The sequence below is a fragment of the Pavona decussata genome, unplaced genomic scaffold (assembly GCF_977016875.1).
Source record: "Pavona decussata unplaced genomic scaffold, jaPavDecu1.1 SCAFFOLD_240, whole genome shotgun sequence".
NCBI lineage: Eukaryota > Metazoa > Cnidaria > Anthozoa > Scleractinia > Agariciidae > Pavona > Pavona decussata.
In genome coordinates, this window is record NW_028145645.1 from 240666 (window position 1) to 268187 (window position 27522).

A 27522-nucleotide genomic window follows, 5' to 3' on the forward strand; every position below is an offset into this window, starting at 1 on the left:
AATGGCATGTTTCCGCCATTTCCGTGAAATATCGCGAGAAGTACCTCAAACGAAGACTGATGTTTAGCTGCAGTCACCCTGGGTCGTACAATCCAACTACTATCAGCAATCAGGAGGCTCACATGATCTACGGCAATATGGATGGCGAAGAGAGCCGGAAAGGATGCAAACGGAAAAGGCCCTCCAAGATATCCGATTTCTTTCAAAAGGCATGTCAGCCACCAGTGGACAACACAATGCCAAGCCGACGAAGGATGCACTCAAGAAGATCAGAAATGATGACTGTTTTGCAACTTTTCATCAAACAGTGCTTGGCAAAAAACAGCTTCATGTTTCTATTACGGAGCCTGAGGTACCAAGTAACAAAAGAGCTCCTGGAAGATTTGAGGTTGGAACTGGAACGCCTTTCTTTCCTGTGACTCCAGAGCGAGTATATCGAAGAATCTACTTTGAAGCACTAGATTTAATAGTCTCGTCCATTGAAGAACGTTTTGATCAGCCTAGTTTCAAAGCATATTTCAATATGGAGTCTCTTCTGATGGGCGTTTTGAACTCGCAAGACGTACATACAAATGGGCTACATGAAAGAAAATTATGCTGACGATGTAAGAACTGGATATATTTTTTTCCAACTCGAAATTTTGAAAGTGTTGATCAAGAATGCACAGATTAATTGCTTTGCCAATGTTTTGAAAGCGGTTAAGATCGATCGAGTCTTACTGATCATGAGAGACACATGATAACTGAGGTTATTGTTATTTGTAAACTCCTGTTGGTAAATCCTGCTACAAGTGCTACAGGTGAGCGGTCGTTTTCCACGGCAAAAAGAGTGAAAACGTGGTTGCGTGCTAACATGAAACAGCAACGTTCTATTAATGTAGCCTTATTACATACCCACGTGGCAAGAACAGATAAAATTCGGCTTCTAGATGCAGCGAATGAATTTGGCCAGCGAAATGAAAACCGTTTCGGCAACGTTGGTAAATTCGCTGATTTAGATTTGTCAACGTGCTAAAACGTAATTATTGGGATTTTCCTTGTGTTTGATGTTTTGTTATCTTAGTTCAAATTTGGTGTTTATTAGCCTGATAAATAATAAAATAGTTCACTGTGTCTGCTATATTGGGATGCATTTTTAGCCATTCTAGAAGCAATGCCTTCAGAATTTTTTTAGCTCCCCCCCCCCCCCCTGATTTCCCGTTTAAGTATCAAAGTACAACTTCCTTGGATTATAGACTAACGGTTATCACAGCGTAAGAGTTATTTGGGCGGGGTGATTCTACAAAGTGAACCCTTTTCGAGGCCAGACACTTTGCTTACCTTTCCCTCCTAAAGGAAAAGTACTTGACTTTCTCAGCTTCTCCACACGAGGGTCTTTTCTGGATAATGAGATAAACCGGACAGCAAAAGCTATTTCAAATACAAAATAGAATCCCAGCTACTAAGCACCTTGTTGGCTGTCTATCATGTAATATCCAACGCGCGCAAATGAAATAATTGTTAAGTATGATAAGGTGTAGGGGACAAGGTTAATTGTTTGCGACATGATCATGAACACAAAGAGAAGTAAGCATACTAGTTTAATCTTTGCAGTAACCGTTAGACTGGTGGTCCAGCCTTTTATACCCCAATAACTGAGTCAACTGGAAGTTCAATCTGGGTTTTTAGTTATAATTTTCTTTAAAAAGTACGATGCTTGAGAACTATATGTTAACTGAAATGGAAATCGTGAACAACGATTTACAACGACTACATCGTGAGACAAACGATAATACACTTGTTACTTTTCTCCCATTTCCGTAAAATTGACTGAGAAGACAACACGTCTATTTTCCAGGTATCAACGTATCTGTTATTGCTGCATTGGCCGTCCTTATTGGAGTTTGTGCTGCGGGCATGGTCTACATGGCATGGCAGAAGAAAGAGGGGAAAACCGCAAGCCAGTATAAATCGCTCTAGCATTATATTAGCAAATCGGAAAGAGGTGATCATGAAAGAACAATGGTTGTATGTCCTTGCTTCGCTGGTCTAAAACCCTATGTAGACTGGGGGTGGTTGGGGAAGGGGGCTGATTCCGCGAATAACGTTTTTTTTTTTTTTAATATTTTAGCAAACGCCATGAATGTTCAAGACTTTTCCAGAAATTAATCTGGAAAAAAATTGATGTGGTCAGTTAGTGTCAGTTGACTTTGACATCACCATGGTAACCAATTTTGGACAGCCCCTTTTTCAGAAGTTGATTAAGTTCACTCAATATCAGTACATTCCTAAAGGCTTTGGGGAAATTAAGAAATCATGAAACCATGATGTAATTACCGGGTCATATGAGGTCATCACTTCCCGTTGTGGACCATAACGGAAACATCGTTGGACGTAGTATCTATCCTCCAAGTCTTATTGTGACATCTTTTATACTTACAAACAGTAGCAACAGTGGAAGACCCGAAACTGCCCCCCCCCCCCCCCCTTCCCCTACCGTCCCAGGAGACAATTTCAAGCCCTGCATAAATATTGTTCAGATTGTTTAGAATTGCATCTACTATGAGTATCAAACAAACATGTGCCTTTCCTAGGTATGGATGGAGACAGGCAGTAAATGCGACATATCTTTCAAATAAATGTATAGAAAATAAACGTTGTGCGCGCCAACCATGTGACAAAATTACTTGTGTTGGGAAGTATTATTTCCTCTACAATTACCCCCATTCCTCACCTTGTCTAAAGTGGAGTTAATTTTATTCACACGTCTTCGCGTCTGAGGTGGCTGGCACAATTTTCCAGCACTTATTATCCCCCCCTAATATTCTTTTTTTTATACGTTGCTATAGAAACAGCATAACCTGTTGAAAACTCCCTTATTTTAGAGTTAAGTGGTTATAACTCAAAAACTAGCTAGATGACCCCCATTTTGTAGTATGGAGAATCTCCGTCATGTACTGCCCTCTCGTTCCGCCCTCATTAGCTGTCCATTTACGGGTCATCTTTATTTTTCGAAAATTAGTGGCCGTATTGATCTGTCAAAGTATAAGTGCTGGACATAGTGAAAACCAGTGCCGGCGACCTAAATATTCCAAGAAGGCAAAAGGAAGATCAAAATGTTCCTGAATCCTACTATAAATGGCTGAGATTCTGGATTCCTGTAATTTTGTATTTGACAGTCTTCTCAAATAGTTATGACTATGATTGTGGCCCCAATTCACCAGTGTTTACATATAAACTTTGAAGTTCACGCAAGCTTTCTCGAGTGTTTGCATTAGGCTATTTGAGCAAAGAGAGCACATTTTCTGCGCGTCGGAGTTTTCTTGTTTAAGCACACACAAGGGGGCTGATCACTAAGAGACATGTTGTGGGGACAAGTAACAGACGTTTGTTGTGTATGAGATGGACGTCTTTCTCTACAGTATTGCAGTTAACAGAATAAGAACGCCAACATAAACCTTCCTAATGTTTCAACACAGCTTTTAAAATGATTTACGTTAACACGATTATCCGACATGAAAAACATGAAACTGAGATACCGAAACAATAACTTAACAAAAATTAAGCATGGAAGGAACGCACAGATTAAAAACAAAACAAAACGGGCGAACCAACATTGGAAACCACAATGAAGAGTAAAAGACCGACTTAACGATCAGACAGCCAGCCATGCGGACATGAGATCCACCAATATCAGGCTTAGATCTCACACAAGGGAACTGGGTACTGAGAGACTCCTGGAACACATTAGCACACATGCACACGGCATACACGAGGGGAAATTCCGGAGACTTAGGCCCGGTTCATACGTCGAACTTTACATGAGCAGAACCTAATAATTTGGTTCGGCGCATGTAAAGATCGACGTATGAATCAGTTAGGATCGACAGATTTGTATTTGGGTCGACCCGCCGTTCTATTCGACTGCGCCAGTCGAATAGAACGGCAAAAGTTCGACTTCGATTCAGACGTCGAACTTATCATGTGCCGAACCAAATGCATACGTTACGTATAAATTATATAAATTATATCTATCCCAGAGGTCTGCGCGTTCCATCGACTTGGCATGCGTAAGGGACTTCATTATGAACAAGATGGCGGGAAAAGAGGAATGTGCTTGTTCTTCTTGTTTCGAAACAACTGAATATACTTGTCTGAGATGCGAAAGATTAAAAAGAAAAAAAAAAAGAATCTATTCTTGAAGTGCACACGCACTTCAAACCGACAGAAACTTTCCAATACAGGCTATATCAAAGGCGAAGCGTCAAGACTTCTCAGAACAAAATCTTCAAAAACAACATTTGAAGAAAACATTACTCTATTCAAACAGAGATTACGCAATAGAGGTTAACTCGATAACCTTATAATAAAACTCTTTCAGAAGTCAACCTCCGCGAAAGAATGTCGGCACTACAAAACAAACTAAAAACCCGCAAAAACATTTTGAAGTTTGTTATGGAATATCGCCCTTCTTTGCCTAACCTTAAACAATTCAGATGAGTAAATACAGGAGGCATAATCAGGGATGGAGACAGTAAGCGTGGGGTCCACGCTTACCCATGAGTTGTACCAAAAAAATCTATTTTTAGAAAAAATCCCCCCCCCCCCCCTTCTCACGTTAAAAACCCGCGTGAATACACGCAAATTTGCGTGAGGCTACTACCTTATATGTGACACGGAAAGCAGCTGAGAAAAAATTCACTAAAGATAAAAAAGTCCTTACCTGTTTGAGTACATGTCCGTAGAGTGTAAGCTTTTTTCATTCATTTAACAGTAGCAACGCACGCAGCGCCACCGTTTTGGCGCCTTTTTGACTTTACTGTGAGAGTCATGTGATCAATAGGCCGCCTATTCCAACTTTTCCAGTCTTCTTTCAATCGTTACCTTTTCTTTGTGAGAGTCTAATTCCTTAAATGTGGGCACTGAAGAGATATTCCCTGGCAGAATTTTAAAATTTGGACGCCGTTTTGAACAGGTGGAAAAAAATTTCAATTTCTCCACGCGCGATCCTGGCCGTTTACACGCGTGCTGGCACGCGCGTATGGCGCAATTTTTTTCCTAAAAATAGATTTTTTTGGTACAATACATGGGGACATGTATTTTTTCCACCTGTTCAAATACATGGGGACAGGCCCACAAGTCAAATTGGCATCTCGTTACGGTCTCCATCCCTGATTATGGCTCCTGGTAAATGACACTTGATAGAAAATCTGCCTCTGCTAAGGGAGATCTACAAACACCCTTCCTTATACTTTCGTACAGAAAAGGGAGATCTTTGAAAGACGTACTCGTGAGAGTAAATTAGCTTTGAAGGTCATATTCTTTCTATCTCGCCCAGTAGGAGCCGTGTTTGGCCTGTCTTTATTATTTTACCAAACAAGCTCTTCCATGTCAAAATTCATCTTTCCCGCCATTTTGAATCTTGTTGAGTAAAAACAACAGCCGCTGACCACGAAAATCTACTTTCTCACTTTAGCTATAATTAAGTTCGACTCCAGTTAGGTTCGACATCTGAATCAACTGCCGAACTTAATTATTTTGGTCGACCTTAATAGGTATTAGGTTCGGCTCATGTAAAGTTCGACGTATGAACCGTGCCTTAGGGTCTTGTCCTAGAGCCCTTCTAAACTGGTACGTTACAATTTTTTTTTAATTTTTTATTTTATTATTATTATTATTATTATTATTATTATTTTTATTTTTTTTTTTTTGCATTCCCGACAGGAACTACCTGCACGAATAGTATAAACGATGGAGAAATCGCAGTTTGAAGGGAAAGGTCTACGCGACGTTTCCCAAGAGAACCCAATTTCCTTTCGTACATGCTGATTTTTATCTCAAACAGGCCCACTTATTTGAATTAAAATGCAATTTACCGACTACCAGGAAACATTTGGAACGAGTAGAACGTGCAAGTGTTATGTGAAATTCCTCTAGGGCGCATTCCTTTTGATTTCCACTAAGAGTTTAAGATTTGAGTATTTTCTATTCTAGATTTTTTTTATTTTCCTCGATTTATCTTGCGAGCTCTCTCTAGCTCTCCGAGTCCCCCGCCCACCCCACCCCATGCTCTTTAAACGGAAGCTGGGCAAGGTTTCTTTTCCATCGATGCTTACAGCTTCGTTTGTTGTTGTCGTCGTTGTTGTTGTTGATGATGTTGTCGAGGGTTCCTTTATTACCCACATAAGACTGGCTTGAACTGCCCATGCGCGGTATCATTTTGTGCTGAGCGAGTTTCCCGTTTTAAGGATCCCACGTGAAATGGGCATACCATTTCATTTTCATTTTTAGACGATTTTTTTTTCTAAAGCGCATCAATGACGTACTTGAAATGATGACCGTTTCAGATTGCAAATCAATTCCATGCCGGCCATGCATAACCATCCAACATAGCACTTTTATCGTTTAATTAAAACTCCTATCTTATCATCGATGCTCATTTATTTAAAAATTTCACACCGGTTGCTCTCCTAGAAATGTAAACAAGTTTATTTATCAGCAATATAAAAAAACAGTTTTACACTCATAAATCGGTGGCTCTCGAATAGAAAAGCTAAAGCAGAAATGAAATACTTGTCGCTAAAGAAAGCTGAAATGAATTTAATGCTAATGGAGTTATTGTAGAAAAATATATAAACTCCTGATATTGAACGCAAGGCTTCAATGCATAATTGAGCTTATTGAATTAAGACTTCGTGGCGCTTTATTCGGGCAACGCTCTATCGAACGGCTAAATGAACTTCTAGGTGACTTCATTCAATTTTGAACTCTGATTGGCGAAGAAACGCTCGAACTATTAACGATGATTAAAAAAATAGGCGAGACTTATTTGAAAAAAAACAAGCTACCCTACTTCATATAAAATAAGTTTACTGGTCGAGTTCTTTGCTCGCTGTGGTTTCATTTGATATGTTATTTTAAAAGTAATTGAACAAAGGCGCTTTGAAAGAACGTAACGAAGTGGCAAAGTTCTTTTCTACAATACTAACAACGCCGGGGAAGTGTTTGATAAAACTAGCTTTATAATTGCAAGTAACTAACGTTCTTACGTTTGCAAGACTTAATCCCACTTTGTGGGGTGCGTGTAACTAACTCCGAGGGTATACACGCGTGAATTCTATTATCGTTTTAAGTGTTGGTCCTTGTCGCTTGACAGGAGACAGCTTTGTGGAAACAGCTTTTTCGCCAAAATCGACCTTATCCAATACGGTCATTAAGGGCTACGGGTCTAGCCAGTTGAGCTTACCCTGATTAAGGCCGGCAGATCATTAGGTGGTTCTATGTGGTGTATACCCTAAGCAACTAAATCGCAAGACAACATGGCAACAACTATTTTCAGCCCAAGATTTAAAATTGCTGACGCTGAAATCTAGAGATTTTTTTTGAAATACCAGGAAGAAACGGCTATATAGTATATCATTGTAAATAAAAGGATAAACTCTAACAAACTGACTTTTGTTATTGATTAAGGAACAAACATCGTCTCTGGCTGGTTATTTCTTCATCATTATTATGTAAAAGAAATGAATTATACTATTAAAAATACAGCCTGCATTGATAAAAAAAGGGGCGGCTTCAGCTCCTACTAGAATTTGCTTGCTACTGTCCAAGCTAGAACACCTATCACGAAGGCTCTACGTAGTTACCAAAATCGCCTCTCAAAACTGTTCATTTGGTTTATAAAATGTAATCACAAAGAAAAGCTAAAACCGCTACCTTATTTACATGACAACAGCGAGATTAGCTTGAAGTGCGTTGTGGCATTAAAATACAGTAGCGTCGTTTTCTTTAGGTTTCTTCACCGTCTGAATACGTCGCTGGAACTGGAAAGCAAAGACAAACGTCTATTAAAAGAAACTTCATGAAAAAAAAACTTCTAATAAGACGTAAAAGATGCAGATATACAGTTTTGACCTCTCCCCTCGTGACAACAAAGACAATAATTGAATCACACTGCATTTACAAGGGGAGTTACTGTTATATGCTATTAGGAGCTTAAGCCGGGCGTTCCTGAACCACAGACGGCAACCCGAAGTCGAATGTTTCCTTTCTTCGCGTGGTTTTGCTCCTTACCACGGACAGGAAAAAGTCTTGTTGATGACTGTGGCTTGACGTTACAAACGCGATGGCGCGAAAACGCTAAAAAAGGGAAAAATTCAATTTCCGGTTGCCGTCCGTCCGTTTAAGAGAAAGGTACATACCGTACCGGACAGGTTTCAAACTGGCGCAGATCACTAAAGGACTTCCGATTACCTGTTCCCAAGTTGCCACAAACAGGACAAACCAGTAAAAGAATTGCAATTTCAAGAGCGGAGCGAGTAGCTCAACAAAAAAGCTTGCGCTAGATTGTTGCCTCGTGTGTGAGAAACTTGAGGTCTTTGCGGTAGTAAGTACTAATTTCCATGAATTGGGTTTAGATAGATAGATTTCGAACTTTCTATTAGAAACAAACCTTGGGAAATTCGACTTCTAACTCCTTGGAAAATCCTCTTGGCTAGTGTCAAGGCATCTTGGGCCATCTGGACATCGTACACTTCGTTTGGAATCCGGGGAAAGCTTACCATGTCTGGATACCGCATGCGTGTGTAACCAACCACAACTCTCTCCAGCTGGCTGGCAAACTGAAGTAGTTCGGGTTCATTTAAACTGTAGCAAATTTGAACCAAGTTATGGACGTTCGATTTTTCTGCATCTATGGTGTACTGGACAGCTTTTAGGGCCTTCTCTGCTGCCTGTGGAAGTAACTTTTTCTGTCATTAAGGCGTTATCACGAACATATAGTGAACAGGAATAACGTGTTCCAGGAGTGTCGTTACGTAACGAGGTAGAGTAACTAACTGAAGAAGAACTAACTGACAACATCTTACCATTGCTGGATGTTTTAATGAATCCGTAAAACATTTACACGCCACTAAAATGTCGATCAATTCAACCAATTATCTTGGCAACTTTCTCCTTAATTACACTTGTGAATGAAAATGCCAAGGTTCGCTAGAAATCAATTCTATAATTATAGACATTTTTATAGTCTAGCCTCTCCGTTTCACAATAGCATACAACAGTGATGGCAACGGCTGTTGTGCACTGTCGTTTTCCAATGTAACGTCATTGTGAACTACATGACAAGAAAGATTATGCTTGATAGCTTTTCTCTCATCTCATTTCAAAGGAAATTTTTACTTTAAGATTGCTTGACTTCCAAAGGCCCTTACACTGATTCTATTCGAACAACTTTGCTGCAAAAGTGAAACAAATGTAAGCCATACCTGGTGGCACTTGAAACAAGCCCATTCGTAGGACGGTTTCCTGCTCGTAATGTCGTTTTCTACGGCAACGATATCGGCCTCTGCCTGCTGGAACCATCGCCTGGCTTCTCCTGGTTGTGGATTCAGTCTCCGGGTGGCACCTCCATGAAACTGCAGCATTGATATGTTTCTTTCCTGCTGCATTTGATGTTGCCTTGCACGTCTCCTCAATGAAGTTAACCGATCATTGTACGAGCCGTGCTGAGTTCCACTAGAATCCATGTTTGTAGCTTGTTGGCTACCTCTCAGGTCACCTCTTTCCAATCGCGAAATTTCACTCTGTAGATGTTCGCAAACCTCATTGGAAAATTCCTCATCACCCACATTTTTATGCCACTGCAGATAAGGCCGCTTGATGATTTTCCAACGTTCATCTTCTGGCATTTTCCATGCCTCTTCCAGATGGTCTGATATCTCGTTAAACACCTCTTGTTTGTTTCTACATTGGGGACACTCGATGGCGTTTTGGGCAGAGCTCTGCGGCTGGTTATGAGAGACGACAATTTCCGAAGAGGTTGGAGCTTCTAAACTGAACTTGTACAAGTCGGCGGCATCAACTTCTATTTCTAGGTTACCTCCAACGTCAATTCTATACCTCTTCGCAAAGAGAGGACGACCTTGATCTGCCACGTTATTGACAATCCTTGCGTAGATGTACGTTGCATTTCCCTCTTCATGGTGTAGGGTGGGATCTTCCAGCTCATATCCCACATATTCACCAGGATCAAACTCTTCAAATGCATCATTTAACAGATGATGGCAATCAAGTGGAATGAAGGTGCCCAGATTGGGGAAGATAGCCACCCCTGTTGCACAGCCGGAGTCATCTGACCGAACCTTCAAAGAATCTAACAGTGCCGAAATGTCCCTCGGTGGGCAGTTGAGTATCTGAGCGATTAACCCTGCTCTCTGTCCAAGAAGTCTTCCATATAGCTCCACAATGACGCTGGACACTAATGAGACAACGAAGATCTCGCCCGTTGCCTTTCCAGCATCTAGATATACCGTCCACGTCTCCCGAAGACGTCGTTCTCTTTTCTGAGAAGATACGAACTTTTGCTTCACTTTCTGGAATAGGGTTGCCATCACAAACAAGGGTGGTTCTGAGGTTACTGATTGCACAGATCTCAATACTTCGAAGTCCACTTTCGATACTTTTCATTAGGTCTTCATGAAAATACTCGTCTTGACAATTCACGTCTCGAATGAGTCTGATTATTCCAGAAAAGAATTCTGGCGAGGAGAGCCGATACTTTACCGACGTTGCAGCTTCAGACATCACTCTGGCAGTATTCTGTGAATCGTTGATTTTTTCACTGACTACAGAGGACAGCATTTTGGGTCGTGTTGCAGTCGGCAACTTCAACAACAGCTCTCTGTAGCTAGTCATGGCAGACCTGCAAGACACCTTCATCTCTCTTAGGTCCAGTAGGAAAGGATGATTAAACTTCTGGAGACGACCGAGAATGGATGTGGACTCATCATTAAAAATCAATTTTGAAGATTCGTGTAGGGTCACGGGCGTTGACCGGACGCTGCCATCCGAGAAACGTGTTCCTGGGTATGTACCTGGAAGGTAAAGCTGTAAAAGGGTCTCAGCCTCTTCCTTGCTGTCTTCCAGCCTTTCAAAGAAACCTTTCACCGCTTTGAAGCATACGCTCATTTCATTTGGGTGCATCCCGGCATTTTTGCAGTTATCATGCAACATTTCCAACACCATAGCGTAGTGCTTAATTTCGACATGCTTTGAACAGCCAATGGTCGCAAACAAGCGGTGATACCTGCCAAATTCTCGAGGCACGCTGTATAGATAAGGCTTAATCTCAAGATGCTCATAGAGCTCGAGAACAGCATGTGTCGGTAGAATGAGCTTTCTTCCTTGTTCGACCAAAATGCATGGCGTTTTTGAAAGGAGCTCCTTTGTTCTGCTGTTTGTAATCGGGTTTCTTTGTAGGAAGTCGTAAATGCGTCCCATGACTGCTATCCTTGTAGCACACTGCTCTTGAGAAGAATGTTCCCTCTCGCCTTTCTCTTCAAGGAGAATACAGATTGCTTGGCAGTGGCCAACAACAAGATCTACCGATGGCTTCCTCATTATTTGAAGTTGGGTTATAAAATCGTTACAGTACCGGTCAATTCCGCTTTCTTCTGGACAGCCAAGTTGCTGCTTATGCTAGGCAGGATTCGCCCACCTTGGAAGCAAATGCGCTCTTGTCCAAACGATTTCTGCATATTCGGAAGGAACTGCGCCTTTGAATGTGCAATAGGAACTTTGGCCATTTGTCATCGCTTGAAATGGCTGACATAAGTCCCTCAGTGCTTTTCTAGCTGGTTCAGTGGCCACAAAATGAATGTTGCAGACAGCTTGCAGAAGTCCTTCGGCCACAACGTTGGGTCGTTCTATGAGATGCCTCACCAGTACTTGTGATTTCTTGTATGTGTTCTCCGTTGGCTCTGTGGTGGCTTCTTCTGCAACTTCTCTGGCAAATCGCTTGAAATGATCCTGAGAAACCACTTGAATTAAGCCAATCATTCGCAAAACTACTAACCATTCCACTGTGTCAACTGGTTTGGGTGGGAAGTTGCTCGGTGTGAGCATGGTTTTGAAGACCTCTATACATGGGTCGAAAAACATAGATGCAGCTCTTAGGGAGCCATCTACTGAGGGAATGAATGGGGTTTTTTTTAAGCTGTTCAGCAGCTTTTGCTTGTCGTCATCCGATGTTGAAAAATTTGACAGAATATCTTTGCGAATGTACTCAAGATGTGACTGAATTACGTCTTGGCTGAAAATGCTCAAATGTGGTAAGATGTAGTTGCAATACATGTCAACAACAGATACGCACTCGAGAGCAAGGAACTTGAAAAGACTTGACAGCCTTGTGCAGGATTCCAGAAATACAACACCTAACTCCCGCTCCAATGCACCAATTTCGTTCCTTGGTACACTAATTGGTAGGACGTAAGCTCTGGTATGTTGATTGAGTCTTATGAAGCCTCCGTGTGTTGCCAGGTAAAAAGGCAGCTTTCTTAGCTTGCTTCTATCTACGTCTTTGAGACTGCTCACGCTCCTGCTGAAGTATTCCAAAACCAGTTTACAGTCCTCCGACTTCAGTCTTCCAGGTGACTGCGGGTCCATTTCAACTTTTTGATTAAGTGCTGTAAGTAGAGACGTTGGAACCTTCAAAGATGAGACCATTAAACGAGCCAGTGCAACTGCATCATTAGATAATGAATACAAAGGGGTTCCTGAACTAAGGGTTAACAGCATAGCATAATTAAGTTCTGGCACCCCGAATTTTCGTAACACTTCTACGAGATTGAAATTTGTAGAATCTGAACTACGGAAATCAAGGACAGATGCTGCTTGGCAAAGAGGCACAAGAAGCTGCGCGGAAGGTGGAGACACGCTGGGTGAGAAAAAACAAACCAACGATTTCTTTTTCTGTACGATTTTCACCATACTGGCGGGGAGAATACTCCAGTTAGCCAGGGAACCAATTTTAGCTTGAATGTGTAAGCGCTTTGACTCCTCATCTATTCTTCGGTCATGAAGAATGTCTCTTGTAAGCTCTCCTAGGAAAACCCACACTTTAGATATCCATCGCTGGTTGGGCGTTGTTTTCTGATTTGGAGACCACTCAACAAAAGCGCCTTTTGCAAAGGACTCACGAGACAGTGTGTGAGGTAGGTTCCCGATGAATCCTCCTACATCCAGGGGCTTCAAAACGGATGACTTTGAAATTGATTCGTCGCTGAAAATCTTCCGGTACACTACGTCGTGTAAGAAAACATGCGGAGAACCAGATAAAATATCATGAAATCGAGGAAGAAACTTAGGGTCTTTGCTTGAGAACAACTGAAGGCAGTTCTCTTTCGTCAAAAGCAACGGAAGACCTGGCAGCTGATCACAAAAATTTTCCATCCCTTTACAGTATTGCAGTGTTAGAATAACTCCATGGACATCTCTGAATGGCGTTGCGTTTACGTTACAGGGTATCTGTCCAATCTTGCACAGCGGTTCTTGAGAACTGATGGACTTGTAGAAGTCGGTCACCGAAGTTGGAGAAATGACGCATGTACGAACTTCTGATCGCTGAAAGGAGATGTGCAATGCCGTGGAAAAGGCTATCAGGTTGAAGCCACTTTCAAGTAATATCTCTTCAAACTTTTTTCTTGCTTTTGCTTGGTTCTCATCTCTCTCCTTCTGAGGTAACGTGCCAAAAGGTTCGGTTTCTGCAAGATTGTTAAAGAACGCTTGATTATTTCCATGCCCTGTTGGTGGAAACCAGGTAATCTCAACTGCGGACGTGTTCTTCAGTTCTTGTTGACTAACATCCAGTGGCCTTTTCCTAATAACTGGGAGAACTCTTAACTCTTTCATGTTGACTTTCTGGTAAAGAGAATCCACTAATATCTTCCAGTAAGGCTCTGTAGGTGGTTTGATTGGAAAGAGCTTTTCATAAGCACTGATTCTCTGCAATATCTCACTTTTCGTGCACGTCAGAAGGCATGGGGAGGCATCTTTACCGATGGGTAATTGAAGAAAAGTCCGCACTTCGACTAAAAGTGTGAGATAGCATGATGCTACCACGTCCCCAAGTAGAGCATTGTTCCAGTCATTCCGATACCCACCAGCTTCGTCTCTCCATAAATTTCTTCTTGCCTCGTGGTCGAGTGCAAAGTGGCCATTGATGTGCACCGGCAGATCAGTTTCGAACGGGAGTGGGAGAAAGCAAAAAGCTTTGTGTCTTCGTTCACCACAATTCGTTGACGTCCTTTCTAATAGACAAGCGACACCACCACGAGGCAGCATACCAAGCTGTTGCCTTTTAAAAGCATTTGTGACACTCCTTGACGCTTCCTTCTCAAGGCCAATTTGCTGGACTATTAATCACTTTTCTTTGTTTCCTAAGTTGTCTGTGATGTTCAAAACATAGGACACTTTTTCTACTGGAAGATTACTTGGAAGAAAATGCTTTCCTTCTTTCATCTTCGCTCCAATCTGCTTGATGTAATCAGCAAATTCTTGTCTTTTGGCTTCATCCTCCTTCGACATTGTTGCTTCGACTGAATAGGCATTCGCTAGTTCTCCAGTTTCCTCATTTACTTCACAGAGAGTTATTTTCTTCACATTGCTCACGAAAAGGAGAACTTCAAAAAGTTCCTTTTTCAAGTCTTCCATCATTGTGTTCAGCAGTGTTAGTGTCATGTGGCTGGACGATATCTGAGAAACCATCGACATCTGTTGTGTACGTAGAGGAAATCGGAACATAGTTCCGGTGTCCGTCGAAAAATGATCTTCTAAATAACAAGAAAATACATCAGGGAACATTTTCCTGAGTGTTGTGATGTTATTAAACATTCTTCCGGGCTCTTGAATTGTCGTACCAGGAACGTAAGTATAATGAGGATCAAATGCGCACAGTACATTGCCAATATCTTTTACTTTCGACATAAATGACGGCACGTAAGTCAAATGATATACCGCATTGAAGCCGACACCGTATTGACCAGTCTTGTTTGGGTCTTCTCCCTTGCTGCCCTCACCAAGGTTACGTATTCCCTCCAAGTCTGCGTTGGTGAATGGTTTGTTGTTGTACACACAGAGAGCAGGACCTTGCAGTGGTTTCCAGCTGTCTTCAAAAATTCTTTCATCAGGATGGTGCCTGGGATCCTTAATGAAGGAAATCTCTGTGGCCTGTGCATCATCTGCATTTTGTAGAAGCTCTTTCAATATTTCTTTCTCGCAAGGGTAGCCTGTTAGAATACGCTTCAAACGATTCGTAAGTCTCTCTCGTTGACCAAAGGGAATTCCACGTGCATGTGGTCGCAACGTTTCACCTCGTCTTGTTTCCACACCTAAGCGTTTGGCAGTGACGTTGGGAACATTAGGATGGACATAGAAACATTTCAAACCTTCTCCGTCGCTCTCTCTTTTTAACCAGTCGTCCTGTTCACAGTACATGCAATACTCAACTCGCTCAAGCCGGATGTACGACTTGTCTTCAAGGTAAATAGGAAAGAGAATCATAGCTTGAAGCTCTGAGGATATCTCCCCATTGGCAAGCTCATTCAAGATTTCCACAGATAACTTAAGATCACGTTTTACTTCTGAAGAGCTAAATCGGGATTTTCGATCGTCATATCTCTCTTTTATCATGCCAAGGACCTGCAGTAGAAGAACGGGATCACTTTGGGTCCTCATGCCACAATTGTGAAACATGGTAGAGAACTTCATCATCTCCGAGGGAATGGGAAGTACGTATGGTGTAAGGTCAATGGTTGGCTCACTTGGCAGCACTTTGCCAGGGGAAGAAAAGCCGTCTCCATTCCAAATCCATTCGGCGACCTCTACCCGGTCGAATGCTCTCTTCAAATCACCACAGTCTGTACTGCTAAAAAACATGTAGATGTCCTTAACCAACACCATGTAATGCCGTTTCTCTTCCTTGGTGTAATATGTGACCACATTTTTCAATTGCTCTACGACATCAACGACAGCTGGTTTGGTTTCCCAGCCAAAATACCTGCAAATTTCATTCGATGACTCTACTTCGACAACAGGTTTCACGGTCCCGATAAGATTGGCAAGCTGGTGGCTCTTGAGTTCACTTGGCTTGGAAAAGTGTATTTCTTTTTCGGCTGTTTGCCACCATGGAAGGGAAGGGGGGAAGTTTTGAGTTGTATGCCGTAATCGTAACACCCAACGAAGGTCCCTCAGTAGCACACCTAGTTCCTGTCCATTAACTGACTCTTGAAGTTTCCGGGGGTGGTTGCTAAGATACTGCAAAATTGCTTTAGATTTCTGTCTGACAGAATGAAGAAAAGGAAGCACGCTGACCTCTTTGGCACTTTGAAAAATATCTTTAGCAGTGATGCTGCTCCCTTTTTTCATTCCAAGTTCTTCTAACACCATAAGAACCACTGGGTCGTTGTAAAGCTTGCCAACCGGAAAAACGTCTTCGTGGGCAAACAGTTTTTGCAGGGTTTCGTTTCTGGGGTCGAAGACACTCGATGCCGTCACTCGCACTGTCTGTTTTGGGAGAAATGGCAACACTTGAATATTACGCCTGAAGTTGGCATCCGTTCGAATGGCAGGTCCGAAATGTCTCAACGCATAGGGCATCAGCCTGTCTACTTGCTCTTTAGAGTATCTTCCTTGATGCATGTCGGGAAATATCATCTCGCAGAGCAATTCAGTGGGCTTCAGAATCCTGACTTTCAAGAGTCGAGCCAACGTCTTAGAAACGTCAATGAAGTCTCGTAGTGGTTGAACGGGGAGGGAGTCCGGAGACGCTGCACACAGGTCGTCTTTCTTCGACACAAACCTTTTGAGGTGAGTCTCAAAGAGTGGAAGGGAACCCAATAGGTTGTATTCCTCCATTCCAATGTGTCCCGGTCGTACATCAGACAGAAATGACCTCAGAGTATGCTTCTCTTATGTAGAGACTCCTCGAACCTTTTCTACAAATGTTCCAGTTCCAGTGTTAGAAACGCAACCTACCATTGCCCTCAAAATGCCTTGTATAGAGGGTGGGTTTATGAAGGTTCCAAAGACAGCAGGATGCTGGCGTATAAAGGCCGGACAATCCAGCATGACAATCAGACCGATCTTCGTTAACACATTCCACACAGCATCATCAATGCAGTCATAATTAAACCCTTTGACAACAACTCTAGAGGGGTAGCAAAGCGGCGTCAACGAGATAGGTGTCTGAGACATGCTGAGCGGAATCAGGGGCAAGTCTTCAAGGAGCTGAAGATCCTGTGCAGTGGTAAAATGGTTCCCTAGATATTGCCAAACCAACTGGAGCCAGCCATTAGGAGGATGGTTATGGTTCATGTCATTTGGGTACCACAAAACTGATCCACCGTCTTTCCAACTCAAAGCAAGGGAATCGCAGAGGAGGGAAGGCACGTCACCCGTACTAATTGGTCGTAGCTGCGTGTGACCTGCGATTATGAAAGTGAGCAAACAATATATGATAAAACAGCTTTTAAATAAGTACTTGTGAAGGTGCTGTAAAACTTTGCTGTTGCCAAATTTAAATTGACCAATTGTCAATAGACTGTAGAAATTGAATAAGATTTTGGTCATCTAAATTTGGGAAGCTCTCAAAATGACAATTCTCTCAATTGCTTCTTTTGTTTCATATTTCGAGACCCTGACATAGCTAACGTTTGAGCCTAATGCAAGTTCATCTCAATTTTAGCTTCCTTCTCTAATAAGTGTGTACTGATATTAGGTCCGCACTATACCTTTAACGGCTGCAGCTTGGAGGTATCCAAGAATGTCAGCTTCGACAGTTTTATCCAGAAAGCGATCGCTTAGACCAGGAAATAGTTCTTGGGGGTGCTCTGGGGAGGCGATGTAAATGGTTGTGGCGCGATTTTTAAATTTCGCAAATTGCCCATTGGAGAGTGGCAGAAGCTGCAAACCATCAAGGTCTGAGAAATTAAGATCCCTCAAACAAAACTGAAGAAGAAACAGCTTCTCTTTTCTGTCAAGTTTCGTATACCAAGAGGGTTCTTGTCTCAACACATCTCTTATCAGAGGGGGCTTGATTTCTGTTTGATCTGCGACGTATCTGTCCAAAGCACTGTGCACATGACTTGGGACAGTGACTGCGGGTAATCCAACTGAAAGCAGAACTCTCAGCAGCAAATCGTTCTGTTGGCCTTCTGACTGTCCCTGGAAAATCGCATCTTCTATCTTTATCCAACTGCCGCCATCAGCTTGGGTGTGAAAAACGTTCTTTGCAAGAAGTAACTGAAAGAAAGGTTTTTCAAGCCCCCTCCACTTGCCGTCTATGCCTTCAATATCTGGCCACGCTCTGAAATATAAAAGATTATTATTACATATTAACTGGAAGCAAAACACTTGCAAATTGTAGCTGTTACAGAACGTTGCTGCTCTGGTCATTATACCGATGCTAGACATTGGCTATTTGTCGATTGTATGTTACGGGAAAAGATACAGATATTATGTTTGAGTGTCTAATTGGTTTAGTCCATCACACCTACTAAGTATCAACACCTGCTAAAAGTTCCGACATTCATTATCATAACACTCAAATGTACAGAGAGCACATGCGCTCTAAACGGAAGTTGAGAATTGAGTTCCATCACCTAGAATACTATCGTATGCTACATTACATTTTATTATTATTATTATTATTATTATTATTATTATTATTATTATTATTATTACTAACTTCTAATGATTGTAGCCTACTTCTATATAATCTATGACTATAAATAACGTATTATTGTATACACAGTGATAAGTTCTAAATAGCTTAAAATCATAAATAATGTACTAGTCCTGAGAAGCCGTTTTGGAAAAGGCAGCAAATTGCGTTGTCTTATATTGTGCTATACTTTACTCTGCACTGAATAATTTACCTAAGAAAACAACAAACAAGGTGCCCCTGAATAAATCTGAATACGTTTCACTTGCGATCAGCCCTTCCAAAGAGAAAATCTGTAATTTTGGTTTTGAAAGATGTTTTCCTAGTTTTTCAAAGCACTAAGCCCTATAAAGCAGTCTTTCAGAACTCAATTCAATCTTGCTAAAAAAAATAATAAATCAACGAAAGTAACCGTTTCCCAAAATTCCCACAACAGTTTGAAACGATTGAAGAGACAGGTTATCTTATTGTATTTACTTTTAAATGGCAGTTGTAGGGACTTTCTCTTTGGTGGCCCTAAAAATCAACGTGGCATAAGCTTTGGGAATGGCTTCCTCTAGCAGACACTTGTTCCATAACAGAGACCTGTCGGTCATGTCCCGGCCCGCTTTCTCGCGGTCTTCCTGATCTGCATTTGGAGACTTGATGTACCGTCTGTTCTGATTCAAAGCGAAGAAGCCATTCACGTGCACTGGCAAACCAGTTAAACTGGTTTTTTGAACTGGCAATGGCAAGAAACAAAACACATGGCCTTGAATGTCGGGTGTCGGCAATCTTGGATCTGATGGCAACGCGATTGCCACACCAACCATGGGTAGATAGCTAAGAGCCTTCTCTGTCATTAGCTTTTTAAAGGTCGAAGAAACCTGTCCTCCACAAAAGTAGTTGGTAACGAGGAATGAATATTTCTGCGTACTGTCACCACAGATCGAATCGAAGTTTATTGTCTCTATGGTGACCGGGTAAGTCACCGAAACAGATGCAGGCATAACTTTACCAGGTTTGATTTTCGCGGAAAACTCCTTTCTCTTCTCCCGAACTGTTTGAAGACTTTCTTCGCCAATCTTCACTTGAAAGACTCTTGTGGGGGCAGAGTTAGACTCTTCTCTGACATGCAACTCAATAGACTCTAGATGTTGCAGGAACAGGAGCATTAGGTGAGCATCGGCCTTAAAGCTTTCAAACAAAGTGTCCATCCTCTCAGCAGAGTAAAGTGTCTCTGATAGCTCGGAAGGTGTGCTCCTTAAGGGGAAGCGGAACAAAGTTCCATTGTAGTTTCCCTGAGAGAAGACCTTATCGGTACAGTTAAATATGCCTTTGTAAGGACTAAACTGATCAGGTATTCCATCCATTTTTGTGCGATCCTCTCGAAGTCGCCAGCGTATTCCTGTTCGTATCTGCATACGAATTTTGTCAGAAAAGTACTTGCCATGCGGGTCGATGAATCCAATCTGGCATTCACTAAGCAAGCTTGGCAAATCTGAAAGAGATTATTGGAAATGCTTTTAGGTACTGATTGGCAAACACCCATGCTGCAATAATTGTCCCCTAGCCCACCATTTTATCGTATATCCTTTCTATTATCAAAGAACCTACCCAGCATCTCATCCAGGAGTCCACCTATCTCTGGTCCATAAATCTACTCATTGACACATTTCAATGTTCCCTGCTGGAAATTCCTGAGGCACGCCGGTCTGAGCGAATTGCTTGTGACCTAGCACTGCATCATTATTACCAAGTGTTAAAAATTCAAATGCATTCTTCGTTCTCACCTTTGAGCCTAAAATTAGGGTTTCACTTTTCGATGTTGGGGTACACGCATGCAGTGCTCAAAGGAGTAATTGAGGTTTACCTGTCATGTGAAACACAGACTTGAATCCCAAACCAAACCGACCAACTTTCATCGGATCTTCAACTTTAATGCTGTCACAGACCAAACGGATACCTTTCCAGTCCTCTTTGGTAAAAAGTGCGTTATTGTAGGAATAAAGTGCTGGTCCCTGATGAGAGTGATAAAAATATTCAGTTCAAAACGATCCGTAACAGAGCACTAGTTTAATTAGTTTCCAATCGGGGTTTCGGTTGAAACGTGTGTTTAACAAATCGATAGGCTGATATATAAGCAGTTCAAGCCTGATTTTCTGCAACAGCTCAATTTGCCTTACACTCGCGATCGGGAGAAAGGTAAATTCTTTATTACAAAAATAAAATGGCGCCCTCTTCAAATTGCCGGAAGTCAAAATTCATTAGCAAGATAGGAAAGAGCTGAATTATATCAGCCCCTCGAACGCCCCCCCTCCCCCCCCCCTCCCCAAATTGGTGGGTAACTAAACTAAAGCCAAGCTTTCGTTATGTTATTAATTATTAAAAACACAATCTTTTACCTGAAACTTTGCGAGCTGCTCGTCATAGAGTTGTGCTGTCCCATAACTGCGTTTGTCATGCAGAAACTTGACGTGAGTGGCACTTGCATCTTCCGCATTTTGAACGAGTTCCTATTACAGGAGAGGGCATGGATAATAAATAATGGCACACAAATGATATCCGCCATAAATGAGCTTTTAAAGATGTTGTAGGGTATCTGGAATGTGACCACCTCTTCTGTTGATTTAGATGTGAAATCAATATACTTGACTCGAAAAAGCAATGCTTGGTCGTTTGCACAGATTTATATTTTATAACCGCAATCATATAGTAACTCTAGTGACCTCCGGATGATACTGAATCCAGAGTCTCGTTACTAAGTAATGACTTCACTTCATGTTAGTAGAATACTTGTGTAAATAAAGAGTATAACTATTTTCGTTCTTTTTGTTGTTGTATTTTATTATAATAAATACCAATGATTTAAAAGCTAGATTCCTTTTAAAAAGAAGAATGAGCGGTACAAATTAAAGTCTCTTTAGGATATGGTTAACATTAAAACTAAGCAAAAAGAAAGCTAGAAAAAAGCACGGTGCATTGGAAGTAAAACGTAGGCTTGAAAAACAAGAAATGTCCTCAACCTGGACTTATATCTGTTTACCGAAATAGGGAGTGTACTCCAAAAGACAGAAGCAGCCACTGCGAAAGGACGACAAGCGTACATTTTCAGGTTAAACTTTGGCTTGACGAGCAAATGGTTACTCCCAGAAAGAAGAGCACTTGATATGATGGATATAGATCGTTACAAATCAGTAATATGGCATGGTGCTGACCAATTAAGCGCTTTAAAATTGGTTAACAGTCCAAAATTCAATTAATAATAAAACCGAACATTTGAGAATGAATGTAACTACAAATTGCTACCTTAATCAGACGTACCTTGAGTATCTGTCCATCATCCGGGTACTCATCTAGGATTTTCCTCAACTGTTGGATGAGTGTTGGTTGAATTAAGTCAAATCTGTCATCATCATTGTTCGCTGAATAAACCAAAAGCAGGGACGTTAATATTTATATGTTTTTCTAAATGCATTCAATGCACGTAAAGCTTCTTGCCGACGGGATCGTTTCTTTTAAAAAGGCGTGAAAAAACGCAATTAATATATTTTTTTCCATCGCGGCAATGCCTACTGACACAATCACCTCCAGGCGGATATGCCCTCCTTTTTAAGTCACTATGCTAATTTACTTTGACGAATCAACATCGACTACATCAGCACTTGAGTTCCCGAATATGAAGATTGTCAACTATTGATGTACTAAAGACGGGAAGTTGCGGCAGATTACCGGTACATCAAGTTTTTTTCCACAAGTCTAGGAGTTATTTTAGAGTAAATCTTTGTTTCCTTGCGTGTTATATTTGCTTGTGTAAGTGCTTTTCTTCAAGAGGGTGATAAATGTCGTCAACATCATTACATTTATGAGTTGTTTTACAGGAAAAGCGAAATCTTCATGAAGAATGAGGTAGCACAATTCGGACGAATGGTTTGTCCCATCACAATGTCTCGTTGTTTCATAAATGAACAAATAAGCAAAGAAATATACGAATTAACTAATCAATTAACTAAACAAAAAAGAAAAGGCTGGAAAGATGCATGTAGTATTCTAAAGTCTAGATTTTCAGCAGCTTTCGCCTGCATGTCAACAGTAGTATGATTTTCAAATTTGATAATGTATTACACACTGAGCAGAATTAGGGTTTAAAGGCTCATATTGAGAATCTTTAACACATTCTACTAACAAACTTTTAAATGTACATACCCATATGGCAATGTCTGATCTCTAGAATGCTTCTTCACAAAAACATCATCTAAATTGAAATGGTAGATATGAGAACTAAACCTCTGCTGGGATCATCAGACAAAACATAGACAGAATATGCAATGCAAATATCAAATATGGAACCTACGCGAAAATTAACCTTCTTTCTTCCTTACTTTTGATAAGTTAAACAGCAATATAATGATGAAAAAGGTATTATCTTGCAAATTTTTAGTGAACATGAAATTAAATGTTTTAAGCGTTCTTTATACCCATGAGAGACCTAACTGTACGTCTGCGGTAAATTATAAATGTGGGCAATTTCAATTTCTCCTGATCTTTGGAAACGCAGGTAAGTTGTTGGACTGCACATGAACGATTTCTTCTTTTCCTGTAACTTGCGTTGAATTTTCATCGCTGAACTGGTAGTTTAACTGTAGCTGCATTGCGCTTTGACGCATCTTAACACTAAACCCGACATCATTGCTTTATACGAAACCTCCTACTAAATTGGGAAAAGATGAATGCCAACTAAAGCCATAAATAATCTTTACAACCTTTCTGCTATGTAGTCCTGCAATCCAACTGAATTAAAATAGGCCGACAATTTCGATCAATGTTTATCCATTTTCGCAAAGAAAACTACATCCACAGGTCAGCATGACTTCACTGCACTGTTTATCGAAAAAACGTGTAAGAAGTTAACCTCTTTTAACGCCGGTATTCAAGCTACTGCTTGTGACAATCGCCATGATTATTAAGATATCGGACTTACAAGGCCTTAACGATATTTTTGTTTTAGATAGTGAACACAAAAAAATAAGTTTTATTCTTCAACTGATGTTATATTTATCACATTAGAAGGGAAAGCCGGCGAATGGGTTTCTTTAATCCTCAATCTGGTTTGCAAAAACAGGCAAAGACGTGCGTGATTTCTTCCTCGGAAAATGTAACTCGATTCTGGGAAATCTTGGCCGTGGTATTGTAAACAAGAAGGTTAGGAAATCAAACGTAAACAAAACTGCTGCGAAACATTCATGTTTCTTACCATGAAACAGATTGAAAGATGACAATGAGAAATTAAAACTATCCGTACATGGACACTCTACAAAATGTTTGTCACGACATATTGAGAATTTTTATATTTCTGAAAACTTTCCGTCAGAGGCAATCGATTAAAGTTATTGGCCTTTATTCCAACACAACGACACAAAAAAATATCAGTGAAATTTGCCATGCAAAAGGATTGATATTAAAGTTTTATCAGTTGCTTGACAAGAGCTTCACTGAACAAGAACACTGATACGTCAAATTCTATGCGGCGCCAGCAAAGCTCGTAATCCGGCACGGCTAGCTCACTTTCAGTATACCATGGTACTTAACCTAACTGATAAACATTGCAATCATATTAAACCTTTCATTTTCACTTCAGCGTTTAAAATGGAGAACGGTTAACACTAACTTTGCTTGACTTTTATCGATAATGCCTATTAAAGTCACTGCTGGATCGAGCAGTATTCAAGCACTCACAAATTTCAACAAAATACCGTCCCTTGTCGATGAAAGCAGAGGAAAAAAGTGCTTCCAAGACCTTCAGTCACGGGCATGGGTATTTGATCGAAAGACCTTTATCGCCTGAGAAACTCGGATTTGGTTTTTCAGCTGGAAATGTTGCAACACTCGAAAACTAATTCCTTTTGATTTTGATCGTTTTCCGAAGGTCAGCTAGCATTTTCGTAAAGACAGCAATGGCTCGTAAATTCAGGAAACAAGATTCCTAAAACTTCCTCAGTGCGAGTCAAAGTTTCAGCTGAATGAACATCCGAACAGATCACACTGTATTAGCTAACGAACATGTGCCTTTAAAAGACCACCAAACGATGTAACACGTGAAACAACAGTTAAGGTGTTTGCTTTAATGTTCCCATTGCATTGGGTGCCACAGTTACTACGAAAACTAATTTCCACTTCATTATCGGGAATCATTTCACATGTCGTTTGTCGGATTCGGCCAAAATATTGATTAAACTGTCAACCTAAACTATCAACGTATAAAGCATGTCTTTTAGTTCGTCTTTAATCCATGATGGAACTTATGTCTTGTCTTTGCATTGTTTGATACATAACTTAATTACAGACGGTTGTTAATCTATTTATTATGTTCACGAAGGTAAGGCAACTGGGTTCACTTCACGAGCGGTAATTATTTTACATGTTGTTTGTCTAGCTATCAAGGACTCCTGTCGATCAACGAGCTGAAACTTGCTCTGACAGAATATGTGGCCTGTCGGATTCATTTTAAACTTCAAGGTTATTTCAGATTGCCAATACACCTATTATTCGTGTGTTACATTGTAAATGCTTTTTGTAGACTCTGGGGTAAATAAAGTTTGTTGTTGTTATACTAGTACTTTCGGTTTGTGATATAATTTCTAAACGAAAAAGAATAGTTAATAGTAGAAATGACTTTCTTAAGATTTTGTATCCTTTTTTAATTCCTTCTATAAACTTGTTTCGAAGCTTTCTCTTCGGCAGTAAACGCAGGAATTTTGAGGTCGACATATTGCGAAGGTGTATTAATTTCCTTAACAATATCTTCTTGACTTCATGTCGCCTCGAATTAATTGCTTATACTAATATCATTATATCTTTAGATATATGCGCTTAGAAATCGAATTGTTAGTATTATTAAGCTATTATGAATTTCTTTCGAGATGACAGCTGGAACGTCGAACTGAAATTACGAATTGACATATTGATGTTATTCTTGCAACTTTATACAGTTTCTTAGTTCAGACATGAACTAGCGCACTAGCGGCCAGCATGGCAGCGAAAACCGGAAAAAATTCATGAACGTTGCGTCTCCTTCCAATGCAGAGAGTAAAAGTAGAATTTTGCTTTACAAATTTAGTTGAGATTGAAGAAAATAAAGACATTCTGTTTGTTCGTTTCGCACCGTGGCCACGGAATTGAATTAAGGCTTGTTTCTTGAGTTTCCGGCGTTCAAGCGCCGGCGATGCATTTTGCATACTTCACTAAGCGAAACAAAACATTCTTCTTTAAATTCTTATTTTCAAGTATAGAAATCATTAGAATTTAACTAAAACGTACCATTGGTAAATCCAAATCTGTAGTTGAAGTTTTTTTTATACACGACTTTAACCCCTTTTCATTGGCTTTGGACCGAGGACGCATCGCCCTGACCAAGTTATCATGAGGAGTTGACAACTGAACCGCCATTTGTGTCGATATTACACGATTGGCAAACAAGAAGAAATGCTGTTGGCCCCTTTCGTATCGGGGGCAGTAACCCAACGAGAATGATTAAAAAGTCATTTCAAATGTCGTTTTCTGTTTTCCAAGATTTTTCTTGAGCCCTAACTTTCGAAATTTGTGAGTGTTTGCTATAAATATGTTTAATCCCGGCGTTCGGATTCAGCTGAATTTTTCAGTCGCAAAAACCATTCCCGCCTCAAATTTACGATTTATACGAGCTGTTGGGTCTTTCCAAAAATCCTTTGTGACTTTTTTTATCGGTCACATTTTTCCCGGTTTCTATAAACTCTTACGTTAAAATACATCTAAGAATTTGGGAGCTAAAGCTCTTCAGAATTCAATCTCAATTTCAGTGGCGATTTAGACCTTCAGGTCTGCAGATATTTCGTCCAAAACTAAACCGTTCGTAGGTTCGTAGATGTAAGTTTGATCATGTGGTGAGTTGCAGGCCAAATTTCAGCTCATCACTACTCTTCTATGAAAACAAATCATTTCGTTGTGTCTTTCGTCTGAGTCAGGACATACATACTCGGTCGGTACATATCACTGAAGATTTAATTTAACACCGGGTTAACTTTCGTGTCGCCATAGCGGGCACAAACTGTATGAAGCCGTGAATTAACCGATTGTCTTCGATTTTATACAGTACTATACTGAGCCGTACAGTACAAATGTCTTCTTACCTTTACATTGTCATCGGCACAAACACTTCCAAGAAAGCGTTCCCAAGTTTATAATAATACGCTCGATTGCGTACAGAATATCAGCGCTTGCAACAAACAGAGCCTTCCAAGAATCACGCAAGATTCCATGAAACCCTTCTGTAGTTTCCGCTGACAGCAGTTTCCGAGAAAATCAGCAGATTTACATAACAACAGGGTCAAATGTGCTCATCGTTTTTTTTTTTTTTTTTTTGGCGTCTTCAACACGTTGAATAGGAACTAATAAATAAAATTACGATGAAACGCGGTTTTATTATTATTATTATTATTATTATTATTATTATTATCTCTTTATTAACATATTCCAAGCAAATTGCTGATTACAAGTTAAAAGTAGAAAAAAAAGAACTATTTAAACCTATTTACAATTCATTTCGATAGCATTATTATTATTAATTATTATTTATTTATTTATTTATTTTTTGTCGCTCCACATTTATTGGAACAAGATGCCTGCTACACTGGCATTACGCGTGATGCTGGGGCTGATTCATTTATTCCAACTGTATGCTTCGCCGATTGATAAAACTATCCTTGCCAATTGAATAGTTTGAGTCACGACGATCGCGTTACGTTGTTTTCCGTGTGTTACGCGACTTAGACTATCAGCGGAAATTTGTCAAATTCCTTACGATAACGTAAGCTTCTCAATGACCTCTTTTCTGTCTCGCGTCGTGGCCTAAGACTGTCAAACAAAGTACGATTCCTTCACTAAGAACTCACCAATTTCCACCGTTTTACGTGTCGGGTGCTTCTTAGAAGTTACTCTTTCGATTTACCGCTTCGAAATGGTGAAATTTCCGTTTGAAAACGGCACACTTGAGTCCAGAACATGTTAAAACAATATGGCGCGACTATTTA

The 27522-nt window shown here is 40.6% G+C and overlaps 1 long non-coding RNA gene and 2 pseudogenes across 3 annotated transcripts in view; 1 reads left to right on the forward strand and 2 right to left on the reverse strand.

The window, feature by feature from the left end:
* LOC146457559 (ZP domain-containing protein-like) overlaps positions 1-2522 on the forward strand; it is a 74254-nt pseudogene extending 71732 nt beyond the window's left edge. The window contains exon 8 of the transcript XR_014858439.1: positions 1838-2522. The product of XR_014858439.1 is annotated as a ZP domain-containing protein-like (transcript). The remainder of the gene's footprint in view (positions 1-1837) is intronic.
* LOC146457561 (uncharacterized) overlaps positions 1-7539 on the reverse strand; it is a 70668-nt gene extending 63129 nt beyond the window's left edge. The window contains exon 1 of the long non-coding RNA XR_014858440.1: positions 7176-7539. This is a non-coding gene — a long non-coding RNA (uncharacterized LOC146457561). The remainder of the gene's footprint in view (positions 1-7175) is intronic.
* Positions 7540-7549: 10 nt separating this feature from the next.
* LOC146457562 (sacsin-like) lies at positions 7550-26722 on the reverse strand (annotated as a pseudogene). Its single transcript, XR_014858438.1, has 10 exons — positions 26623-26722; positions 22664-22712; positions 21782-21882; positions 20863-20973; positions 20331-20478; positions 18956-19958; positions 17547-18121; positions 9246-17240; positions 8432-8711; positions 7550-7802 (listed from the first exon to the last, which is right to left on the reverse strand). The product of XR_014858438.1 is annotated as a sacsin-like (transcript).
* Positions 26723-27522: the final 800 nt, after the last annotated feature.